A 23,816-nucleotide genomic window follows, 5' to 3' on the forward strand; every position below is an offset into this window, starting at 1 on the left:
GGTGTTGAATTTTGTCAAAAGCTTTCTCTGCTTCTATTGAGATGATCATATGGTTTTTCTCCTTCAATTTGTTAATATGGTTTATCACATTGATTGATTTGCGTATACTGAAGAATCCTTGCATTCCTGGAATAAACCCCACTTGATCATGGTGTATGATCCTTTTAATGTGCTGTTGGATTCTGTTTGCTAGTATTTTGTTGAGGATTTTTGCATCTATGTTCATCAGGGATATTGGCCTGTAGTTTTCTTTCTTTGTGACATCCTTGTCTGGTTTTGGTATCAGGGTGATGGTGGCCTTGTAGAATGAATTTGGGAGTGTTCCTCCCTCTGCTATATTTTGGAAGAGTTTGAGAAGGATAGGTGTTAGCTCTTCTCTAAATGTTTGACAGAATTCGCCTGTGAAGCCATCTGGTCCTGGGCTTTTGTTTCTTGGAAGATTTTTTTTTTTAAATCATTATAGCCCTTTATTTCAAAAATGACTTAGAATTTTTAAACAGATCCTTGTATTAACAATAGAATCATTATAGCCCTTTATTTCAAAAATGATTTAGAATTTTTAAACAGATCCTTGTATTAACAATAGAATCATTATAGCCCTTTATTTCAAAAATGATTTAGAATTTTTTTTTAATTGTCTTTCTTTTTATTTTTTTTAACATCTTTTTTTTTTAACATCTTTATTGAGGTATAATTGCTTTACAATGGTGTGTTAGTTTCTGCTTTATAACAAAGTGAATCAGTTATACATATACATATGTTCCCATATGTCTTCCCTCTTGCGTCTCCCTCCCTCCCACCCTCCCTATCCCACCCCTCCAGGCTGTCACAAAGCACCGAGCCAATATCCCTGTGCCATGCGGCTGCTTCCCACTAGCTATCTACCTTACTACGTTTGTTAGTGTGTATATGTCCATGACTCTCTCTCGCCCTGTCACAGCTCACCCTTCCCCCTCCCCATAACCTCAAGTCCATTCTCCAGTAGGTCTGCGTCTTTATTCCTGTCTTACCCCTAGGTTCTTCATGACTTTTTTTTTCTTAAATTCCATATATATGTGTTAGCATACGGTATTTGTCTTTTTCTTTCTGACTTACTTCACTCTGTGTGACAGACTCTAGGTCTATCCATCTCATTACAAATAGCTCAATTTCGTTTCTTTTTATGGCTGAGTAATATTCCATTGTATATATGTGCCCCATCTTCTTTATCCATTCATCCGATGATGGGCACTTAGGTTGTTTCCATCTCGGGCTATTGTAAATAGAGCTGCAGTGAACATTTTGGTACATGACTCTTTTTGAATTTTGGTTTTCTCAGGGTATATGCCCAGTAGTGGGATTGCTGGGTCATGTGGTAGTTCTATTTGTAGTTTTTTAAGGAACCTTCATACTGTTCTCCATAGTGGCTGAACCAATTCACATTCCCACCAGCAGTGCAAGAGTGTTCTCTTTTCTCCACACCCTCTCCAGCATTTATTGTTTGTAGATTTTTTGATGATGGCCATTCTGACTGGTGTGAGATGATATCTCATTGTAGTTTTGATTTGCATTTCTCTAATGATTAATGATGTTGAGCATTCTTTCGTGTGTTTGTCGGTAGTCTGTATATCTTCTTTGGAGAAATGTCTGTTTAGGTCTTCTGCCCATTTTTGGATTGGGTTGTTTGTTTTTTTGTTATTGAGCTGCATGAGCTGCTTGTAAATTTTGGAGATTAATCCTTTGTCAGTTGCTTCATTTGCAAATATTTTCTCCCATTCTGAGGGTTGTCTTTTGGTCTTGTTTATGGTTTCCTTTGCTGTGCAAAAGCTTTGAAGTTTCATTAGGTGCCATGTGTTTATTTTTGTTTTTATTTCCATTTCTCTAGGAGGTGGGTCAGAAAGGATCTTGCTGTGATTTATGTCATAGAGTGTTCTGCCTATGTTTTCCTCTAAGAGGTTGATAGTTTCTGGCCTTACATTTAGGTCTTTAATCCATTTTGAACTTATTTTCGTGTATGGTGTTAGGGAGTGATCTAATCTCATACTTTTACATGTAGCTGTCCAGTTTTCCCAGCACCACTTATTGAAGAGGCTGTCCTTTCTCCACTGTACATTCCTGCCTCCTTTATCAAAGATAAGGTGACCATATGAGCACGGGTTTATCTCGGGCTTTCTATCCTGTTCCATTGATCTCTGTTTCTGTTTCTGTGCCAGTACCATACTGTCTTGATTACTGTAGCTTTGTAGTATAGTCTGAAGTCAGGGAGCCTGATTGCTTCAGCTCTGTTTTTCGTTCTCAAGATTGCTTTGGCTATTCGGGGTCTTTTGTGTTTCCATACAAATTGTGAAATTTTTGGTTCTAGTTCTGTGAAAAATGCCAGTGGTAGTTTGATAGGGATTGCATTGAATCTATAGATTGCTTTGGGTGGTAGAGTCATTTTCACAATGTTGATTTTTCCAATCCACGAACATGGTATATCTCTTCATCTGTTTGTATCATCTTTAATTTCTTTCGTCAGTGTTATAATTTTCTGCATAAAGGCATTTTGTCTCCTTAGGTAGGTTTATTCCTAGATATTTTATTCTTTTTGTTGCAATGGTAAATGGGAGTGTTTTCTTGATTTCACTTTCAGATTTTTTCATCATTAGTATATAGGAATGCAAGAGATTTCTGTGCATTAATTTTGTATCCTGCTGCTTTACCGAATTCATTGATTAGCTCTAGTAGTTTTCTGGTAGCATCTTTAGGATTCTCTATGTATAGTATCATGTCATCTGCAAACAGTGACAGCTTCACTTCTTCTTTTCCGATTTGGATTCCTTTTATTTCCTTTTCTTCTCTGATTGCTGTGGCTAAAACTTCCAAAACTATGTTGAATAAGAGTGGTGAGAGTGGGCAACCTTGTCTTGTTCCTGATCTTAGTGGAAATGCTTTCAGTTTTTCACCATTGAGGATGATGTTGGCTGTGGGCTTGTCATATATGCCCTTTATTATGTTGAGGAAAGTTCCCTCTATGCCTACTTTCTGCAGGGTTTTTATCATAAATGGGTGTTGAATTTTGTCAAAAGCTTTCTCTGCTTCTATTGAGATGATCATATGGTTTTTCTCCTTCAATTTGTTAATATGGTTTATCACATTGATTGATTTGCGTATACTGAAGAATCCTTGCATTCCTGGAATAAACCCCACTTGATCATGGTGTATGATCCTTTTAATGTGCTGTTGGATTCTGTTTGCTAGTATTTTGTTGAGGATTTTTGCATCTATGTTCATCAGGGATATTGGCCTGTAGTTTTCTTTCTTTGTGACATCCTTGTCTGGTTTTGGTATCAGGGTGATGGTGGCCTTGTAGAATGAATTTGGGAGTGTTCCTCCCTCTGCTATATTTTGGAAGAGTTTGAGAAGGATAGGTGTTAGCTCTTCTCTAAATGTTTGACAGAATTCGCCTGTGAAGCCATCTGGTCCTGGGCTTTTGTTTCTTGGAAGATTTTTTTTTTTAAATCATTATAGCCCTTTATTTCAAAAATGACTTAGAATTTTTAAACAGATCCTTGTATTAACAATAGAATCATTATAGCCCTTTATTTCAAAAATGATTTAGAATTTTTTTTTAATTGTCTTTCTTTTTATTTTTTTTAACATCTTTTTTTTAACATCTTTATTGAGGTATAATTGCTTTACAATGGTGTGTTAGTTTCTGCTTTATAACAAAGTGAATCAGTTATACATATACATATGTTCCCATATGTCTTCCCTCTTGCGTCTCCCTCCCTCCCACCCTCCCTATCCCACCCCTCCAGGCTGTCACAAAGCACCGAGCCAATATCCCTGTGCCATGCGGCTGCTTCCCACTAGCTATCTACCTTACTACGTTTGTTAGTGTGTATATGTCCATGACTCTCTCTCGCCCTGTCACAGCTCACCCTTCCCCCTCCCCATAACCTCAAGTCCATTCTCCAGTAGGTCTGCGTCTTTATTCCTGTCTTACCCCTAGGTTCTTCATGACTTTTTTTTTCTTAAATTCCATATATATGTGTTAGCATACGGTATTTGTCTTTTTCTTTCTGACTTACTTCACTCTGTGTGACAGACTCTAGGTCTATCCATCTCATTACAAATAGCTCAATTTCGTTTCTTTTTATGGCTGAGTAATATTCCATTGTATATATGTGCCCCATCTTCTTTATCCATTCATCCGATGATGGGCACTTAGGTTGTTTCCATCTCGGGCTATTGTAAATAGAGCTGCAGTGAACATTTTGGTACATGACTCTTTTTGAATTTTGGTTTTCTCAGGGTATATGCCCAGTAGTGGGATTGCTGGGTCATGTGGTAGTTCTATTTGTAGTTTTTTAAGGAACCTTCATACTGTTCTCCATAGTGGCTGAACCAATTCACATTCCCACCAGCAGTGCAAGAGTGTTCTCTTTTCTCCACACCCTCTCCAGCATTTATTGTTTGTAGATTTTTTGATGATGGCCATTCTGACTGGTGTGAGATGATATCTCATTGTAGTTTTGATTTGCATTTCTCTAATGATTAATGATGTTGAGCATTCTTTCGTGTGTTTGTCGGTAGTCTGTATATCTTCTTTGGAGAAATGTCTGTTTAGGTCTTCTGCCCATTTTTGGATTGGGTTGTTTGTTTTTTTGTTATTGAGCTGCATGAGCTGCTTGTAAATTTTGGAGATTAATCCTTTGTCAGTTGCTTCATTTGCAAATATTTTCTCCCATTCTGAGGGTTGTCTTTTGGTCTTGTTTATGGTTTCCTTTGCTGTGCAAAAGCTTTGAAGTTTCATTAGGTGCCATGTGTTTATTTTTGTTTTTATTTCCATTTCTCTAGGAGGTGGGTCAGAAAGGATCTTGCTGTGATTTATGTCATAGAGTGTTCTGCCTATGTTTTCCTCTAAGAGGTTGATAGTTTCTGGCCTTACATTTAGGTCTTTAATCCATTTTGAACTTATTTTCGTGTATGGTGTTAGGGAGTGATCTAATCTCATACTTTTACATGTAGCTGTCCAGTTTTCCCAGCACCACTTATTGAAGAGGCTGTCCTTTCTCCACTGTACATTCCTGCCTCCTTTATCAAAGATAAGGTGACCATATGAGCACGGGTTTATCTCGGGCTTTCTATCCTGTTCCATTGATCTCTGTTTCTGTTTCTGTGCCAGTACCATACTGTCTTGATTACTGTAGCTTTGTAGTATAGTCTGAAGTCAGGGAGCCTGATTGCTTCAGCTCCGTTTTTCGTTCTCAAGATTGCTTTGGCTATTCGGGGTCTTTTGTGTTTCCATACAAATTGTGAAATTTTTTGTTCTAGTTCTGTGAAAAATGCCAGTGGTAGTTTGATAGGGATTGCATTGAATCTATAGATTGCTTTGGGTGGTAGAGTCATTTTCACAATGTTGATTTTTCCAATCCACGAACATGGTATATCTCTTCATCTGTTTGTATCATCTTTAATTTCTTTCGTCAGTGTTATAATTTTCTGCATAAAGGCATTTTGTCTCCTTAGGTAGGTTTATTCCTAGATATTTTATTCTTTTTGTTGCAATGGTAAATGGGAGTGTTTTCTTGATTTCACTTTCAGATTTTTTCATCATTAGTATATAGGAATGCAAGAGATTTCTGTGCATTAATTTTGTATCCTGCTGCTTTACCGAATTCATTGATTAGCTCTAGTAGTTTTCTGGTAGCATCTTTAGGATTCTCTATGTATAGTATCATGTCATCTGCAAACAGTGACAGCTTCACTTCTTCTTTTCCGATTTGGATTCCTTTTATTTCCTTTTCTTCTCTGATTGCTGTGGCTAAAACTTCCAAAACTATGTTGAATAAGAGTGGTGAGAGTGGGCAACCTTGTCTTGTTCCTGATCTTAGTGGAAATGCTTTCAGTTTTTCACCATTGAGGATGATGTTGGCTGTGGGCTTGTCATATATGCCCTTTATTATGTTGAGGAAAGTTCCCTCTATGCCTACTTTCTGCAGGGTTTTTATCATAAATGGGTGTTGAATTTTGTCAAAAGCTTTCTCTGCTTCTATTGAGATGATCATATGGTTTTTCTCCTTCAATTTGTTAATATGGTTTATCACATTGATTGATTTGCGTATACTGAAGAATCCTTGCATTCCTGGAATAAACCCCACTTGATCATGGTGTATGATCCTTTTAATGTGCTGTTGGATTCTGTTTGCTAGTATTTTGTTGAGGATTTTTGCATCTATGTTCATCAGGGATATTGGCCTGTAGTTTTCTTTCTTTGTGACATCCTTGTCTGGTTTTGGTATCAGGGTGATGGTGGCCTTGTAGAATGAATTTGGGAGTGTTCCTCCCTCTGCTATATTTTGGAAGAGTTTGAGAAGGATAGGTGTTAGCTCTTCTCTAAATGTTTGACAGAATTCGCCTGTGAAGCCATCTGGTCCTGGGCTTTTGTTTCTTGGAAGATTTTTTTTTTTAAATCATTATAGCCCTTTATTTCAAAAATGACTTAGAATTTTTAAACAGATCCTTGTATTAACAATAGAATCATTATAGCCCTTTATTTCAAAAATGATTTAGAATTTTTTTTTAATTGTCTTTCTTTTTATTTTTTTTAACATCTTTTTTTTAACATCTTTATTGAGGTATAATTGCTTTACAATGGTGTGTTAGTTTCTGCTTTATAACAAAGTGAATCAGTTATACATATACATATGTTCCCATATGTCTTCCCTCTTGCGTCTCCCTCCCTCCCACCCTCCCTATCCCACCCCTCCAGGCTGTCACAAAGCACCGAGCCAATATCCCTGTGCCATGCGGCTGCTTCCCACTAGCTATCTACCTTACTACGTTTGTTAGTGTGTATATGTCCATGACTCTCTCTCGCCCTGTCACAGCTCACCCTTCCCCCTCCCCATAACCTCAAGTCCATTCTCCAGTAGGTCTGCGTCTTTATTCCTGTCTTACCCCTAGGTTCTTCATGACTTTTTTTTTCTTAAATTCCATATATATGTGTTAGCATACGGTATTTGTCTTTTTCTTTCTGACTTACTTCACTCTGTGTGACAGACTCTAGGTCTATCCATCTCATTACAAATAGCTCAATTTCGTTTCTTTTTATGGCTGAGTAATATTCCATTGTATATATGTGCCCCATCTTCTTTATCCATTCATCCGATGATGGGCACTTAGGTTGTTTCCATCTCGGGCTATTGTAAATAGAGCTGCAGTGAACATTTTGGTACATGACTCTTTTTGAATTTTGGTTTTCTCAGGGTATATGCCCAGTAGTGGGATTGCTGGGTCATGTGGTAGTTCTATTTGTAGTTTTTTAAGGAACCTTCATACTGTTCTCCATAGTGGCTGAACCAATTCACATTCCCACCAGCAGTGCAAGAGTGTTCTCTTTTCTCCACACCCTCTCCAGCATTTATTGTTTGTAGATTTTTTGATGATGGCCATTCTGACTGGTGTGAGATGATATCTCATTGTAGTTTTGATTTGCATTTCTCTAATGATTAATGATGTTGAGCATTCTTTCGTGTGTTTGTCGGTAGTCTGTATATCTTCTTTGGAGAAATGTCTGTTTAGGTCTTCTGCCCATTTTTGGATTGGGTTGTTTGTTTTTTTGTTATTGAGCTGCATGAGCTGCTTGTAAATTTTGGAGATTAATCCTTTGTCAGTTGCTTCATTTGCAAATATTTTCTCCCATTCTGAGGGTTGTCTTTTGGTCTTGTTTATGGTTTCCTTTGCTGTGCAAAAGCTTTGAAGTTTCATTAGGTGCCATGTGTTTATTTTTGTTTTTATTTCCATTTCTCTAGGAGGTGGGTCAGAAAGGATCTTGCTGTGATTTATGTCATAGAGTGTTCTGCCTATGTTTTCCTCTAAGAGGTTGATAGTTTCTGGCCTTACATTTAGGTCTTTAATCCATTTTGAACTTATTTTCGTGTATGGTGTTAGGGAGTGATCTAATCTCATACTTTTACATGTAGCTGTCCAGTTTTCCCAGCACCACTTATTGAAGAGGCTGTCCTTTCTCCACTGTACATTCCTGCCTCCTTTATCAAAGATAAGGTGACCATATGAGCACGGGTTTATCTCGGGCTTTCTATCCTGTTCCATTGATCTCTGTTTCTGTTTCTGTGCCAGTACCATACTGTCTTGATTACTGTAGCTTTGTAGTATAGTCTGAAGTCAGGGAGCCTGATTGCTTCAGCTCCGTTTTTCGTTCTCAAGATTGCTTTGGCTATTCGGGGTCTTTTGTGTTTCCATACAAATTGTGAAATTTTTTGTTCTAGTTCTGTGAAAAATGCCAGTGGTAGTTTGATAGGGATTGCATTGAATCTATAGATTGCTTTGGGTGGTAGAGTCATTTTCACAATGTTGATTTTTCCAATCCACGAACATGGTATATCTCTTCATCTGTTTGTATCATCTTTAATTTCTTTCGTCAGTGTTATAATTTTCTGCATAAAGGCATTTTGTCTCCTTAGGTAGGTTTATTCCTAGATATTTTATTCTTTTTGTTGCAATGGTAAATGGGAGTGTTTTCTTGATTTCACTTTCAGATTTTTTCATCATTAGTATATAGGAATGCAAGAGATTTCTGTGCATTAATTTTGTATCCTGCTGCTTTACCGAATTCATTGATTAGCTCTAGTAGTTTTCTGGTAGCATCTTTAGGATTCTCTATGTATAGTATCATGTCATCTGCAAACAGTGACAGCTTCACTTCTTCTTTTCCGATTTGGATTCCTTTTATTTCCTTTTCTTCTCTGATTGCTGTGGCTAAAACTTCCAAAACTATGTTGAATAAGAGTGGTGAGAGTGGGCAACCTTGTCTTGTTCCTGATCTTAGTGGAAATGCTTTCAGTTTTTCACCATTGAGGATGATGTTGGCTGTGGGCTTGTCATATATGCCCTTTATTATGTTGAGGAAAGTTCCCTCTATGCCTACTTTCTGCAGGGTTTTTATCATAAATGGGTGTTGAATTTTGTCAAAAGCTTTCTCTGCTTCTATTGAGATGATCATATGGTTTTTCTCCTTCAATTTGTTAATATGGTTTATCACATTGATTGATTTGCGTATACTGAAGAATCCTTGCATTCCTGGAATAAACCCCACTTGATCATGGTGTATGATCCTTTTAATGTGCTGTTGGATTCTGTTTGCTAGTATTTTGTTGAGGATTTTTGCATCTATGTTCATCAGGGATATTGGCCTGTAGTTTTCTTTCTTTGTGACATCCTTGTCTGGTTTTGGTATCAGGGTGATGGTGGCCTTGTAGAATGAATTTGGGAGTGTTCCTCCCTCTGCTATATTTTGGAAGAGTTTGAGAAGGATAGGTGTTAGCTCTTCTCTAAATGTTTGACAGAATTCGCCTGTGAAGCCATCTGGTCCTGGGCTTTTGTTTCTTGGAAGATTTTTTTTTTTAAATCATTATAGCCCTTTATTTCAAAAATGACTTAGAATTTTTAAACAGATCCTTGTATTAACAATAGAATCATTATAGCCCTTTATTTCAAAAATGATTTAGAATTTTTTTTTAATTGTCTTTCTTTTTATTTTTTTTAACATCTTTTTTTTAACATCTTTATTGAGGTATAATTGCTTTACAATGGTGTGTTAGTTTCTGCTTTATAACAAAGTGAATCAGTTATACATATACATATGTTCCCATATGTCTTCCCTCTTGCGTCTCCCTCCCTCCCACCCTCCCTATCCCACCCCTCCAGGCTGTCACAAAGCACCGAGCCAATATCCCTGTGCCATGCGGCTGCTTCCCACTAGCTATCTACCTTACTACGTTTGTTAGTGTGTATATGTCCATGACTCTCTCTCGCCCTGTCACAGCTCACCCTTCCCCCTCCCCATAACCTCAAGTCCATTCTCCAGTAGGTCTGCGTCTTTATTCCTGTCTTACCCCTAGGTTCTTCATGACTTTTTTTTTCTTAAATTCCATATATATGTGTTAGCATACGGTATTTGTCTTTTTCTTTCTGACTTACTTCACTCTGTGTGACAGACTCTAGGTCTATCCATCTCATTACAAATAGCTCAATTTCGTTTCTTTTTATGGCTGAGTAATATTCCATTGTATATATGTGCCCCATCTTCTTTATCCATTCATCCGATGATGGGCACTTAGGTTGTTTCCATCTCGGGCTATTGTAAATAGAGCTGCAGTGAACATTTTGGTACATGACTCTTTTTGAATTTTGGTTTTCTCAGGGTATATGCCCAGTAGTGGGATTGCTGGGTCATGTGGTAGTTCTATTTGTAGTTTTTTAAGGAACCTTCATACTGTTCTCCATAGTGGCTGAACCAATTCACATTCCCACCAGCAGTGCAAGAGTGTTCTCTTTTCTCCACACCCTCTCCAGCATTTATTGTTTGTAGATTTTTTGATGATGGCCATTCTGACTGGTGTGAGATGATATCTCATTGTAGTTTTGATTTGCATTTCTCTAATGATTAATGATGTTGAGCATTCTTTCGTGTGTTTGTCGGTAGTCTGTATATCTTCTTTGGAGAAATGTCTGTTTAGGTCTTCTGCCCATTTTTGGATTGGGTTGTTTGTTTTTTTGTTATTGAGCTGCATGAGCTGCTTGTAAATTTTGGAGATTAATCCTTTGTCAGTTGCTTCATTTGCAAATATTTTCTCCCATTCTGAGGGTTGTCTTTTGGTCTTGTTTATGGTTTCCTTTGCTGTGCAAAAGCTTTGAAGTTTCATTAGGTGCCATGTGTTTATTTTTGTTTTTATTTCCATTTCTCTAGGAGGTGGGTCAGAAAGGATCTTGCTGTGATTTATGTCATAGAGTGTTCTGCCTATGTTTTCCTCTAAGAGGTTGATAGTTTCTGGCCTTACATTTAGGTCTTTAATCCATTTTGAGCTTATTTTCGTGCATGGTGTTAGGGAGTGATCTAATCTCATACTTTTACATGTAGCTGTCCAGTTTTCCCAGCACCACTTATTGAAGAGGCTGTCCTTTCTCCACTGTACATTCCTGCCTCCTTTATCAAAGATAAGGTGACCATATGAGCACGGGTTTATCTCGGGCTTTCTATCCTGTTCCATTGATCTCTGTTTCTGTTTCTGTGCCAGTACCATACTGTCTTGATTACTGTAGCTTTGTAGTATAGTCTGAAGTCAGGGAGCCTGATTGCTTCAGCTCCGTTTTTCGTTCTCAAGATTGCTTTGGCTATTCGGGGTCTTTTGTGTTTCCATACAAATTGTGAAATTTTTTGTTCTAGTTCTGTGAAAAATGCCAGTGGTAGTTTGATAGGGATTGCATTGAATCTATAGATTGCTTTGGGTGGTAGAGTCATTTTCACAATGTTGATTTCTCCAATCCACGAACATGGTATATCTCTCCATCTGTTTGTATCATCTTTAATTTCTTTCGTTAGTGTCTTATAATTTTCTGCATAAAGGTATTTTATTCGATATGTTTCCTGCGTGTTAAGGTGGGCTTGTATTGCTATAAACTTCCCCCTTAGAACTGCTTTTGCTGCATCCCATAGGTTTTGGGTCGTTGTGTCTCCATTGTTATTTGGTATCAGGGTGATGGTGGCCTCGTAGAAGGAGTTTGGGAGTTTTCCTCCCTCTGCTATATTTTGGAAGAGTTTCAGAAGGATAGGTGTTAGCTCTTCTCTAAATGTTTGATAGAATTCGCCTGTGAAGCCATCTGGTCCTGGGCTTTTCTTTCTTGGAAGATTTTTAATCACAGTTTCAATTTCAGTGCTTGTGATTGGTCTGTTCATAGTTTCTATTTCTTCCTGATTCAGTCTTGGCAGGTTGTGCATTTCTAAGAATTTGTCCATTTCTTCCAGATTGTCCATTTTATTGGCATAGAGTTGCTTGTAGTAATCTCTCATGATCTCTTTTATTTCTGCAGTGTCAGTTGTTACCTCTCCTTTTTCATTTCTAATTCTATTGATTTGAGTCTTCTCCCTTTTTTTCTTGATGAGTCTGGCTAGTGGTTTATCTATTTTGTTTATCTTCTCAAAGAACCAGCTTTTAGTTTTATTGATCTTTGCTATTGTTTCCTTCATTTCTTTTTCATTTATTTCTGATCTGATTTTTATGATTTCTTTCCTTCTGCTAGCTTTGGGGTTTTTTTGTTCTTCTTTCTCCAATTGCTTGAGGTGCAAGGTTAGGTTGTTTATTCGAGATGTTTCCTGCTTCTTAAGGTGGGCTTGTATTGCTATAAACTTCCCCCTTAGAACTGCTTTTGCTGCATCCCACAGGTTTTGGGTCGTTGTGTCTCCATTGTCATTTGTTTCTAGGTATTTTTTGATTTCCTCTTTGATTTCTTCAGTGATCACTTCATTATTAAGTAGTGTATTGTTTAGCCTCCATGTGTTTGTATTTTTTACAGATCTTTTCCTGTAATTGATATCTAGTCTCATGGCATTGTGGTCAGAAAAGATACTTGATACAATTTCAATTTTCTTAAATTTACCAAGGCTTGATTTGTGGCCCAAGATATGATCTATCCTGGAGAATGTTCCATGAGCACTTGAGAAAAATGTGTATTCTGTTGTTTTTGGATGGAATGTCCTATAAATATCAATTAACTCCATCTCGTTTAATGTATCATTTAAAGCTTGTGTTTCCTTATTTATTTTCATTTTGGATGATCTGTCCATTGGTGAAAGTGGGGTGTTAAAGTCCCCTACTATGAATGTGTTACTGTCGATTTCCCCTTTTATGGTTGTCAGTATTTGCCTTATGTATTGAGGTGCACCTATGTTGGGTGCATAAATATTTACAATTGTTATATCTTTCTCTTGGATCAATCCCTTGATCATTATGTAGTGTCCTTCTTTGTCTCTTCTAATAGTCTTTGTTTTAAAGTCTATTTTGTCTGATATGAGAATTGCTACTCCAGCTTTCTTCTGGTTTCCATTTGCATGAAATACCTTTTTCCATCCCCTTACTTTGTCTGTATGTGTCTCTAGGTCTGAAGTGGGTCTCTTGTAGACAGCAAATATATGGGTCTTGTTTTTGTATCCATTCAGCCAATCTGTGTCTTTTGGTGGGAGCATTTATTCCATTTACATTTAAGGTAATTATTGATATGTGTGTTCCTATTCCCATTTTCTTAATTGTTTTGGGTTCGTTATTGTAGGTCCTTTCCTTCTTTTGTGTTTCTTGCCTAGAGAAGTTCCTTTAGCAGTTGTTGTAGAGCTGGTTTGGTGGTGCTGAACTCTCTCAGCTTTTGCTTGTCTGTAAAGGTTTTAATTTCTCCATCAAATCTGAATGAGATCCTTGCTGGGTAGAGTAATCTTGGTTGCAGGTTTTTCTCCTTCATCACTTGCAATATGTCCTGCCACTCCCTTCTGGCTTGCAGAGTTTCTGCTGAAAGATCAGCTGTTACCCTTATGGGGATTCCCTTGTGTGTTATTTGTTGTTTTTCCCTTGCTGCTTTTAATATGTTTTCTTTGTATTTAATTTTTGACAGTTTGATTAATATGTGTCTTGGCGTATTTCTCCTTGGATTTTTCCTGTATGGGACTCTCTGTGCTTCCTGGACTTGATTAACTATTTCCTTTCCCATATTAGGGAAGTTTTCAACTATAATCTCTTCAAATATTTTCTCAGTCCCTTTCTTTTTCTCTTCTTCTTCTGGAACCCCTATAATTCGAATGTTGGTGCGTTTAATGTTGTCCCAGAGGTCTCTGAGACTGTCCTCAGTTCTTTTCATTCTTTTTTCTTTATTCTGCTCTGCAGTACTTATTTCCACTATTTTATCTTCCAGGTCACTTATCCGTTCTTCTGCCTCAGTTATTCTGCTATTGATCCCATCTAGAGTACTTTTAATTTCATTTATTGTGTTGTTCATTGTTGCTTGTTTCATCTTTAGTTCTTCTAGGTCCTTGTTAACTGATTCTTGCAATTTGTCCATTCTATTGTCCATTCTATCTCCAAGATTTCGGATCAACCTTACTATCATTATTCTGAATTCTTTTTCAGGTAGACTGCCTATTTCCTCTTCATTTGTTAGGTCTGGTGGGTTTTTATCTTGCTCCTTCATCTGCTGTGTGTTTTTCTGTCTTCTCATTTTGCTTATCTTACTGTGTTTGGGGTCTCCTTTTTTGCAGGCTGAAGGTTCGTAGTTCCTGTTGTTTTTTGTGTCTGTCCCCAGTGGCTAAGGTTGGTTCAGTGCGTTGTGTAGGCTTCCTGGTGGAGGGTACTAGTGCCTGTGTTCTGGTGGATGAGGCTGGATCTTGTCTTTCTGGTGGGCAGGTCCACGTCTGGTGGTGTGTTTTGGGGTGTCTGTAGACTTATTATGATTTTGGGCAGCCTCTCTGCTAATGGGTGGGGTTGTGTTCCTGTCTTGCTAGTTGTTTGGCATAGGATGTCCAGCACTGTAGCTTGCTGGTCGTTGAGTGAAGCTGGGTGCTGGCGTTGAGATGGAGATCTCTCCGAGATTTTTGCTCTTGATATTATGTGCAGCTGGGAGGTCTCTTGTGGACCAGTGTCCTGAAGTTGGCTCTCCCACCTCAGAGGCACAGCACTGACTCCTGGCTGCAGCACCAAGAGCCTTTCATCCACAGGGCTCCTTAATTTGGGATGATTCGTTGTCTATTCAAGTATTCCACAGATGCAGGGTATATCAAGTTGATTGTGGAGCTTTAATCCGCTGCTTCTGAGGCTGCTGGGAGAGATTTCCCTTTCTCTTCTTTGTTCTCACAGTTCCCAGGGGCTCAGCTTTAGATTTGGCCCCGCCTGTGCGTGTAGGTCGCCGGAGGGCGTCTGTTCTTTGCTCAGACAGGACAGGGTTAAAGGAGCCGCTGATTCGGAGGCTCTGGCTCACCCAGGCCAGGGGGTAGGGAGGGTCACGGAGTGCGGGGCGGGCCTGCAGCGGCAGAGGCCGGCGTGACGCTGCAGCCTGAGGCGAGCCGAGCGCTCTCCCGGGGGAGCCGTCCCCGGATCCCGGGACCCTGGCAGTGGCGGGCTGCACAGGCTCCCCGGAAGGGTGTGTGGCTAGTGACCTGTGTTCGCACACAGGCCTCCTGGCTGCGGCAGCAGCGGCCTTAGCGTCCCATGTCCGTCTCTGGGCTCCGCAGTCTTAGCCGCGGCTCGCGCCCGTCCCTGGAGCTCTCTCAAGCAGCGTTCTTAATCCCCGCCTCGTGCACCAGGAAACAAAGAGGGACGTAAAAGTCTCTTGCCTCTTCGGCAGGTCCAGACCCCTCCCCGGACTCTCTCCCGGCCAGCCGCGGCGCACCAACGCCCTGCAGGCTGTGTTCACGCCGCCAACTTCAGTCCTGTCCCGGCACTCCGACAAAAGCCGGAGCCTCAGCTCCCAGCCCCACCCCCCCCGGCGGGCGAGCAGACAAGCCTCTCGGCTGGTGAGTGCCGGTCGGCCCCGATCCTCTGCGCTGGAATCTGTCCGCTTTGCCCTCCGCACCCCTGTTGCTGTGCTCTCCTCCGCGGCTCCCAAGCTCCCCCACTCCGCCTCCCGAAGTCTCCACCCGCGAAGGAGCTTCCTAGTGTGTGGACACTTTTCCTCCTTCACAGCTCTCTCCCGCTGGTGCAGGACCCGTCCCTATCCTTTTGTCTCTGTTTAGTTTTTTCTTTTGCCCTAACCAGGTACGTGGGGGGTTCCTTGCCTTTTGGGAGGTCTGAGGTCTTCTGCCAGCGTTCAGTAGGTGCTCCGGAGGAGTTGTTCCACGTGTAGATGTATTTCTGGTGTATCTGTGGAGAGGAAGGTGATCTCCGCGTCTTACTCTTCCGCCATCTTCCCGGAAGTCCATTGTTATTTGTTTCTAGGTATTTTTTTGTTTCCTCTTTGATTTCTTAAGTGATCACTTCGTTATTAAGTAGTGTATTGTTTAGCCTCCATGTGTTTGTATTTTTTACAGATCGTTTCCTGTAATTGATATCTAGTCTCAAGGCGTTGTGGTCAGAAAAGATACTTGATACAATTTAAATTTTCTTCAATTTACCAAGGCTTGATTTGTGACCCAAGATATGATCTATCCTGGAGAATGTTCCATGAGCACTTGAGAAAAATGTGTATTCTGTTGTTTTTGGATGGAGTGTCCTATAAATATCAATTAAGTCCGTCTTGTTTAATGTATCATTTAAAGCTTGTGTTTCCTTATTTATTTTCATTTTGGATGATCTGTCCATTGGTGAAAGTGGGGTATTAAAGTCCCCTACTATGAATGTGTTACTGTCGATTTCCCCTTTTATGGCTGTTAGTATTTGCCTTATGTATTATGCTCCTATGTTGGGTGCATAAATATTTACAATTGTTATATCTTCTTCTTGTATTGATCCCTTGATCATTATGTAGTGTTCTTCTTTGTCTCTTGTTATAGTCTTTATTTTAAAGTCTATTTTGTCTGATATGAGAATTGCTACTCCAGCTTTCTTTTGGTTTCCATTTGCATGCAATATCTTTTTCCATCCCCTTACTTTCAGTCTGTATGTGTCTCTAGGTCTGAAGTGGGTCTCTTGTAGACAGCAAATATATGGGTCTTGTTTTTGTATCCATTCAGCCAATCTGTGTCTTTTGGTGGGAGCATTTAGTCCATTTACATTTAAGGTAATTATCGATATGTATGTTCCTATTCCCATTTTCTAAATTGTTTTGGGTTTGTTATTGTAGGTCTTCTCCTTCTGTTGTGTTTCATGCCTAGAGAAGTTCCTTTAGCAGTTGTTGTAAATATGGTTTGGTGGTGCTGAACTCTCTACTTTTGTTTGGCTGTAAAGGTTTTAATTTCGCCATCAAATCTGAATGAGATCCTTGTGGGTAGAGTAATCTTGGTTGCAGGTTTTTCTCCTTCATCACTTTAAATATGTCCTGCCAGTTCCTTCTGGCTTGCAGAGTTTCTGCTGAAAGATCAGCTGTTACCCTTATGGGGATTCCCTTGTGTGTTATTTGTTGTTTTTCCCTTGCTGCTTTTAATATGTTTTCTTTGTATTTAATTTTGACAGTTTGATTAATACGTGTCTTGGCGTATTTCTCCTTGGATTTATCCTGTATGGGACTCTCTGTGCTTCCTGGACTTAACTATTTCCTTTCCCATATTAGGGAGGTATTCAACTATAATCTCTTCAAATATTTTCTCAGTCCCTTTCTTTTTCTCTTCTTCTTCTGGAACCCCTATAATTTGAATGTTGGTGCGTTTAATGTCCCAGAGGTCTCTGAGACTGTTCTCAGTTCTTTTCATTCTTTTTTCTTAATTCTGCTCTGCAGTAGTTATTTCCACTATTTTATCTTCCAGGTCACTTATCCGTTCTTCTGCCTCAGTTATTCTGCTTTTGATCCCATCTAGAGTATTTTTCATTTCATTTATTGTGTTGTTCATCTTTGTTTGTTTCATCTTTAGTTCTTCTAGGTCCTTGTTAAATGTTTCTTGCATTTTCTCTGTTCTATTTCCAAGATTTTGGATCATCGTTACTATCATTATTCTGAATTCTTTTTCAGGTAGACTGCCTATTTCCTTTTCATTTGTTATGTCTGGTGGGTTTTTATCTTGCTCCTTCATCTGCTGTGTGTTTTTCTGTCTTCTCATTTTGCTTATCTTACTGTGTTTGGGGCCTCCTTTTTGCAGGCTGCAGGTTCGTAGTTCCCATTGTTTTGGGGGTCTGTCCCCAGTGGCTAAGATTGGTTCAGTGGGTTGTGTAGGCTTCCTGGTGGTGAGGACTAGTACCTGTGTTCTGGTGGATGAGGCTGGATCTTGTCTGTCTGGTGGCCAGGTCTGGTGGTGTGTTTTGGGGTGTCTGTGGACTTATTATGATTTTGGGCAGCCTCTCTGCTAATGGGTGGGGTTGTGTTCCTGTCTTGCTAGTTGTTTGGCGTAGGGTGTCCAGCACTGTAGCTTGCTGGTCGTTGAGTGAAGCTAAGTGCTGGTGTTGAGATGGAGATCTCTGGGAGATTTTCCCAATTTGATATTATATGGAGCTGGGAGGTCTCTTGTGGACCAGTGTCCTTAAGTTGGCTCTCCCACCTCAGAGGCACAGCACTGACTCCTGGCTGCAGCACCAAGAGCCTTTCATCCACACGGCTCAGAATAAAAGGGAGAAAAAGTGGAGAGAAAGAATTATTAGAATTAGGAAGAAAGAAGGAAAGGAAGGAAGCAAGGAAGGAAGGAAGGAAGAAAAAAAGAAAGAAAGAGGAAGGAGGGAGGGAGGGAGGGATGGTGGGAGGAAGGAAGGAAGGAGGGAAGGAAGGAAAAAAAGAAAGAAAAGATAAAGTAAAATAAAATAGAGTAAAATATAATAAAGTTATTAAATTAAAAAATTATTATTAAGAAAAAAATTTTTTTTAAAAACGGACGGATAGAACCTTAGGACAAATGGTGGAAGCAAAGCTATACAGACAAAATCTCACACTGAAGCATACACATACACACTCACAAAAAGAGGAAAAGGTGAAAAAATCATAAATCTTGCTCCGAAAGTCCACCTCCTCAATTTGGGATGACTTGTTGTCTATTCAGGTATTCCACAGATGCAGGGTCATCAAGTTGATTGTGGAGCTTTAATCCGCTGCTTCTGAGGCTGCTGGGAGAGATTTCCCTTTCTCTTCTTTGTTCGCACAGCTCCTGGGGTTTAGCTTTGGATTTGGCCCCGCCTCTGCCTGTAGGTCGCTGGAGGGCGTCTGTTTTTCACTCAGACAGGACGGGGTTAAAGGAGCCGCTGATTCGGGGGCTCTGGCTCACCCAGGCCGGGGGGAGGGAGGGGCACGTAGTGCGGGGCGGGCCTGCGGCGGCAGAGGCCGGCATGACGTTGCACCAGCCTGAGGCGCACCGTGCTTTCTCCCGGGGAAGTTGTCCCTGGATCCCGGGACCCTGGCAGTGGCGGGCTGCACAGGCTCCCTGGACGGGAGGTGTGGAGAGAGTGACCTGTGCTCGCACACAGGCTTCTTGGTGGCGGCAGCAGCAGTCTTAGCGTCTCATGCCCGTCTCTGGGGTCCGCGCTTTTAGCCGCGGCTCGTGCCCGTCTCTGGAGCTCCTTTAAGCAGCGCTCTTAATCCCCTCTCCTCGCGCACCTTTTGGGAGGTCTGAGGTCTTCTGCCAGCGTTCAGTAGGTGTTCTGTAGGAGTTGTTCCACGTGTAGATGTATTTCTGGTGTATCTGTGGGGAGGAAGGTGATCTCCGTGTCTTACTCTTCCGCCATCTTCCCCTCCTGTGAAAGGTCAGGCCCCCATACCCCTCCTGGAAAACACCACAGGTGTACACGGGGCTCCCACCTCCCAGCTCGTCCGAGGCAATCGTGCAGATTACCTGCTGGGTTAGGTGCCTCCAAGAAAGGGACACTTGTGGGGGAAGGCAGAGTGGGGTAGAGGGATCGGGGGACCCACGAGGAAGGAATGGGGACGAGGAGTGGAAACCGAGGGAAAGAGGAGTGATTGGAAGGGAGCAGACGGCGCGTGGATGCTGCTGGTAGAGCCGGGGGCCCAGGGCAGCGGTGGTCCGAAAGGGGGCGGGGGTCCACACCGGGCACGGGACTGGCCGAAGCGGCCGAGGGAAGGAGGGGAGCGAGGAGCACTCCAAGGCAGCGGGGACAAAGAGGACCGGAGAGGGAAGTGGGGCGCGGTGGGAATAAGAGGGGCCCTGGAGAGGTGGAGGCCGCGGCGTGGGCAACGGGGTGGTTGAGGGCTGCGCGAGGTACGGGGTGAGCCGCGAGGGGCCGCGCTGGGCAGGGGCCAGCCCATGAAAATAACTTGTGCCATTTTAGCTGTTTGGAGTTCACGTCTAAAGCCTTTCTTCCAGGATAGTGCCTTCACTTCCCTTAGCAAAATCAAAAGGCCCAAGGAGGTCAGTCTTCCATAAAAACAGGTTATATTTTCCCCCATATCTCCACCTCTTGTAGCACAAAGAAATGCTAGAAGCTTTGACATGACAAAATTCTTCACTTGCATATTCTAAGTTTACTAATTTTCAGATATTATAAACAAAGCTTTTTTATCACAGGACTTGAACAAATGGAATTTGCAACTGCTTTGACTTAATACCTCCACAACTCAAAGAGATGGTGAACTGTGTTTTCCAAGGATCAGTCCTTAGGGCTCGAAATCAAAGTCCTCAGATTTCCTTTTCTCCTCTGCAGGACATTAGCTTTTCTCCAGCTCTTGCTCTAAGGTACAGCACACTGGCTGTGGTAGGAGGGTCACAGACTAGTCAGCTACACCTAAAGTAAATCCAGTTCACGTACATATATACACCCAGAGCAGGAAAGTTGATGATGGAGTATGAATTCCCAAGTAAGGGGATAGGCACACAAATTAAAAAAAAAAAAAAAAGGGAAACGAATGAGTCTGGAGAAGGGGGAGGTTACAGTAACTCATAGTGGGAGGGGTAGGCTGTTTTCCTGGAAGATGGGTACTCGCAGTGACGATTTCCTCAGATGCTCCCTGCTATTGCCCTGAGAGCGAAGGAGGGGGAATCCCATTCTCCCTGATCCAGGAAGGGGTTGAAGGTCTAGACAAGCAGATTGTGTTGACTCCAAGTGAGTTCAATCGAGTCTGGCACCCAGGGCCCAAACTGTTGTGTCCCCCGCGACTTCATGTGTAGCTAGAAGCACGTAGAAGAGAGAAGAGCCACCTGCAGAGGAAGGAGAGGTGATGGTGATGCTAAGGCTGCTCACTCTGGCGAAGGGGCATCTGCTAGCCATCCACGCAAGGTGAGGCACTGTAGTGGCTGCAGTGTGTGGATTCTTCCAGGAGCCCCCAAAGCCACCAACCAGAGCTAGTTGGCCCTGAGAATGCGGACTTCTATGGAGTCATGGAAGGAGATGCCTGCTTTGGGCCAAAGAAAGGGATTTAGCAAAGGAAGAACCTGGGGGCAGGTGATAGGGAGTGAGTTGTTATAAGCTGTGCTATTTCTCTCTTGCTCTCTTGTAACCCTCAGTGCTAATAACTGGGGGAAGACATGCTATTTACATTTGTTTCTTTTACTTCACTGCAGCTCATCACATTCCTGGAGTCATTGCAGAGCTCAGTAATTTTACAAGAAGTAGTGCTGCACACTGGTTAGAGGTTGAGATTCTGAGGTCTGCTGATCAAGGTTCAAATCCGTACTCTAGCAAGCAGTAACTTGTATTAAGTGTGTGACCTCGATGAAATGCCTTAGCCCCTTTGTGTATTGATTTTCTTATCTATGTAATGAAGGCATAGCTAGTACCCACCTCAGAACCTTGAGGGAGGGGTGAATAGGCTAATAGACATAAAGAACTAGAACAGTGCCTGGTCCATGTTAGGAACTCAAACAATATGTATAAGTTTTTACTGGTTAAAATTGGAGACTCTGGAGTAAAAAGGGCCTCATAAAAGAGTCTTCATTCACACAATAGACTGACAATGTGCTAGGCCATGGGCAAGGGTCTAGAAATACCAAAAATAATTACTCAATTCATGATTTTGTCAACATCTTCTTGAAACAGTTTACCATCTTAAGTTCCTTATCGTATGCTTTTTTCTTTACTGTTATTCTGGCAACAAAGCATTTATCGCAGTGAGTAAATTTAGATATTTTGTGTGATTTTTTTTTCTTTTTTAATATCTGTCTCTTGCACTGACTGTAGGCCTGCCAAGGGCAGGGACTGGGATCTGTATATTGCTGTATCCCCACTGTCCAACCCCAAATCACCTATGAGATGCTCAATGAATGTTTGAGTGGATAAATGAGCCAAGAGAAGTAACGAGGTATCACTTTCCAGAAGCTCTCATTAAAACGCAGCACAGGGGACGGAGACCGGTGGTGAGTGTTAAATAACTTACCACCAGCAGTCAAGACGTGCTTTCTGAGAGGAAACCACATGCTTCTCTGTTCTCCAAAAGATAACATGGAATCCCTGTTACCTCATCCTCAGGTTACTTTCTCATCTGAAACCAGGAAACGTGGTACCGTGGTAGACAAGCACGTTACCCTCAATTTAAATATTCAAGAGAGGACATGGGGGTACTATTTTAGTAGGAGATAAAGAGAGGAATTTATCTGAAATAAATGTACTCATTATACAGGGATGGCTGTTTACTGATTTCCAAAAATCTTTCTGCCAGTGTTGGTTTGAAAGGGAAAGGATCATGATGAAAGTAAGCACTCTATTTGTATTAGCTAGAGGTTGTGAATCCAAAGTTTTTAAAGATAAATTTCTCTGTACTTGATTCTCTGCCAAAAGGATGTCTGTTTCTCTTGTCCAGATTCACTGTCATGTTTGAGAAACACACTGAACAAGTTGAATCTCAACCAGTCAGGTCTAAGCTTTAGGACCAGCCAATGCTGAATTTACAATCGTGTACTCAGAAACCCCTGAATAATTGAACTAAAAAAAGACAGCAGCGTCCTGAATAACTGAATGGATTTTGCTGCATAAAATCAGTCTTCTCCAGCCCTGAAAAGTAGAATTGTTTTCACCTCTGGCAGGTGGAACTGTTGGCATAGTGGGCCACAGAGGGAAGCCTGTTGGGGCACTGGTACCAGCCGGTGGGGTGATTATGCTATCTGAAAGGTATGCGCCTGTGATTTCTTAATGATGGCTGCCTGCTTGTTTAGTCCTGCAGGTAATCAAGGATGGTTACGGGTAAACGTGAGCCAGATCAATGAAGGATGGAGGAGGTGGGGACAGGCAAGCACAGTGAGCCAGCAGAGCAAGGTGTGTCTCACACTGTCAGACCACGCTGGAGACTGAGTCACAAAAGCCAGAGGCTCAAAGGAGCCCTCCAACCTGGGGACTCAGGGCTGGAAGAAACCCCAAGTTACTCCTTTGGCTGACTTCTGCTTTTGTGACACTGGAAAATTTGAAAAGGTAACTTTTCAGGAAGTGTTTCATTCATTCATTCATGTGTTTATGCTTTATTGAGCATAAAGTATGATCTTATATATATTAAGCATCATCTTCAATAACAATGGGCACCAGTTAACAAGCACCTTCTAGGTGCCAGGCACTGTGCTAAGTGAAAGTAGGTAGCATTATCACTGTTACAAGAGAAAACTGAGACTCAGAAAGGTTCAGTAGCTTACCTGTGATGACACAGCCAGGAGATGGCAGAGCTGGGACCCAAGTCTTTCTGATACCAGAGTCCTTGTTTCCTGCTTCACAATACACCGCCTTCCTCTTGAAGATTTTCCTGAGGATTGCTAACTGATGATTACAAGTTCATTTGTTGGGAGGAGAAGAAGCAGGAGGAAGGAGAGGGAGGGAAAAGGGAGAGAGGAATTAGGAAGATGTGAGAACATGGACTAGAGAAGACCAGGGAAACTCCGTGCCCCGTGTTGGGAATGATTTGCTTTTCTCTTTTCATTTTTTGCTACTTGTGCTCAAGAAAGAGCATTCAACTGGCACTGGAAAGAAGTCAGGTTTTTGTTTATTTAATCATTCTTAGTAAGACTTGATCTTAGCAGTCTTCATAAAGTTCAGGGGAATAATTCAGACGTGTGTTCTGATGAGTGACTTAGCCCTATCTTGGTGGGACGGGTCCGCCTTGTCCTCTAGACAGAAGTCATCTCGTAGGTCCTGTGGTGTAGTGTAATTTTGAGTTGCAAACCTAGAGTCAGACTGTTCTGGAAGGCGCTGCCCCAGGTTCATTTAACAAAATGCTCCAGGAGGCTTGGATGGAGGTGACATCACTTATGACTCAGGAGCCATCTCGGTCTCACGGAAGATCCAAGGGCCCCCAGGCTGGAAACAGATGTGTGGGTGGTCCAGCTGAGCCTTAAAAACAAAAATGAGAGGGGTCTGTTCCTGACTGTTCAGACCCAACTGCGTTTATGAGGCTTAACACCTCAAATGCTTAGATGCTTTCACGTGTTAATTCATTTTACCCTCATGCCCACTCCAGGAGGCTGGGGTATTTCTCACATGTTATGAATGAAAGAAAACGACCTCAGAGAGGTG

At 41.4% G+C, this 23,816-nt stretch overlaps 1 protein-coding gene and 1 long non-coding RNA gene across 2 annotated transcripts in view; both read right to left on the reverse strand.

The window, feature by feature from the left end:
• Window positions 1–9,790: 9,790 nt before the first annotated feature.
• Window positions 9,791–23,816, reverse strand: part of HACD4 (3-hydroxyacyl-CoA dehydratase 4) — an 807,943-nt gene continuing 793,917 nt past the window's right edge. The window contains exon 7 of the transcript XR_009541605.1: window positions 9,791–9,883. The gene's annotated coding sequence lies outside the window, so the exon portion shown is untranslated. The remainder of the gene's footprint in view (window positions 9,884–23,816) is intronic.
• LOC132522914 (uncharacterized) lies at window positions 19,791–23,050 on the reverse strand. Its single transcript, XR_009541376.1, has 3 exons — window positions 22,943–23,050; window positions 21,700–21,804; window positions 19,791–20,524 (listed from the first exon to the last, which is right to left on the reverse strand). It is a non-coding gene; the product is annotated as an uncharacterized LOC132522914 (long non-coding RNA).

This window comes from Lagenorhynchus albirostris, chromosome 7 (assembly GCF_949774975.1).
Source record: "Lagenorhynchus albirostris chromosome 7, mLagAlb1.1, whole genome shotgun sequence".
In the NCBI taxonomy this organism is placed as follows: domain Eukaryota; kingdom Metazoa; phylum Chordata; class Mammalia; order Artiodactyla; family Delphinidae; genus Lagenorhynchus; species Lagenorhynchus albirostris.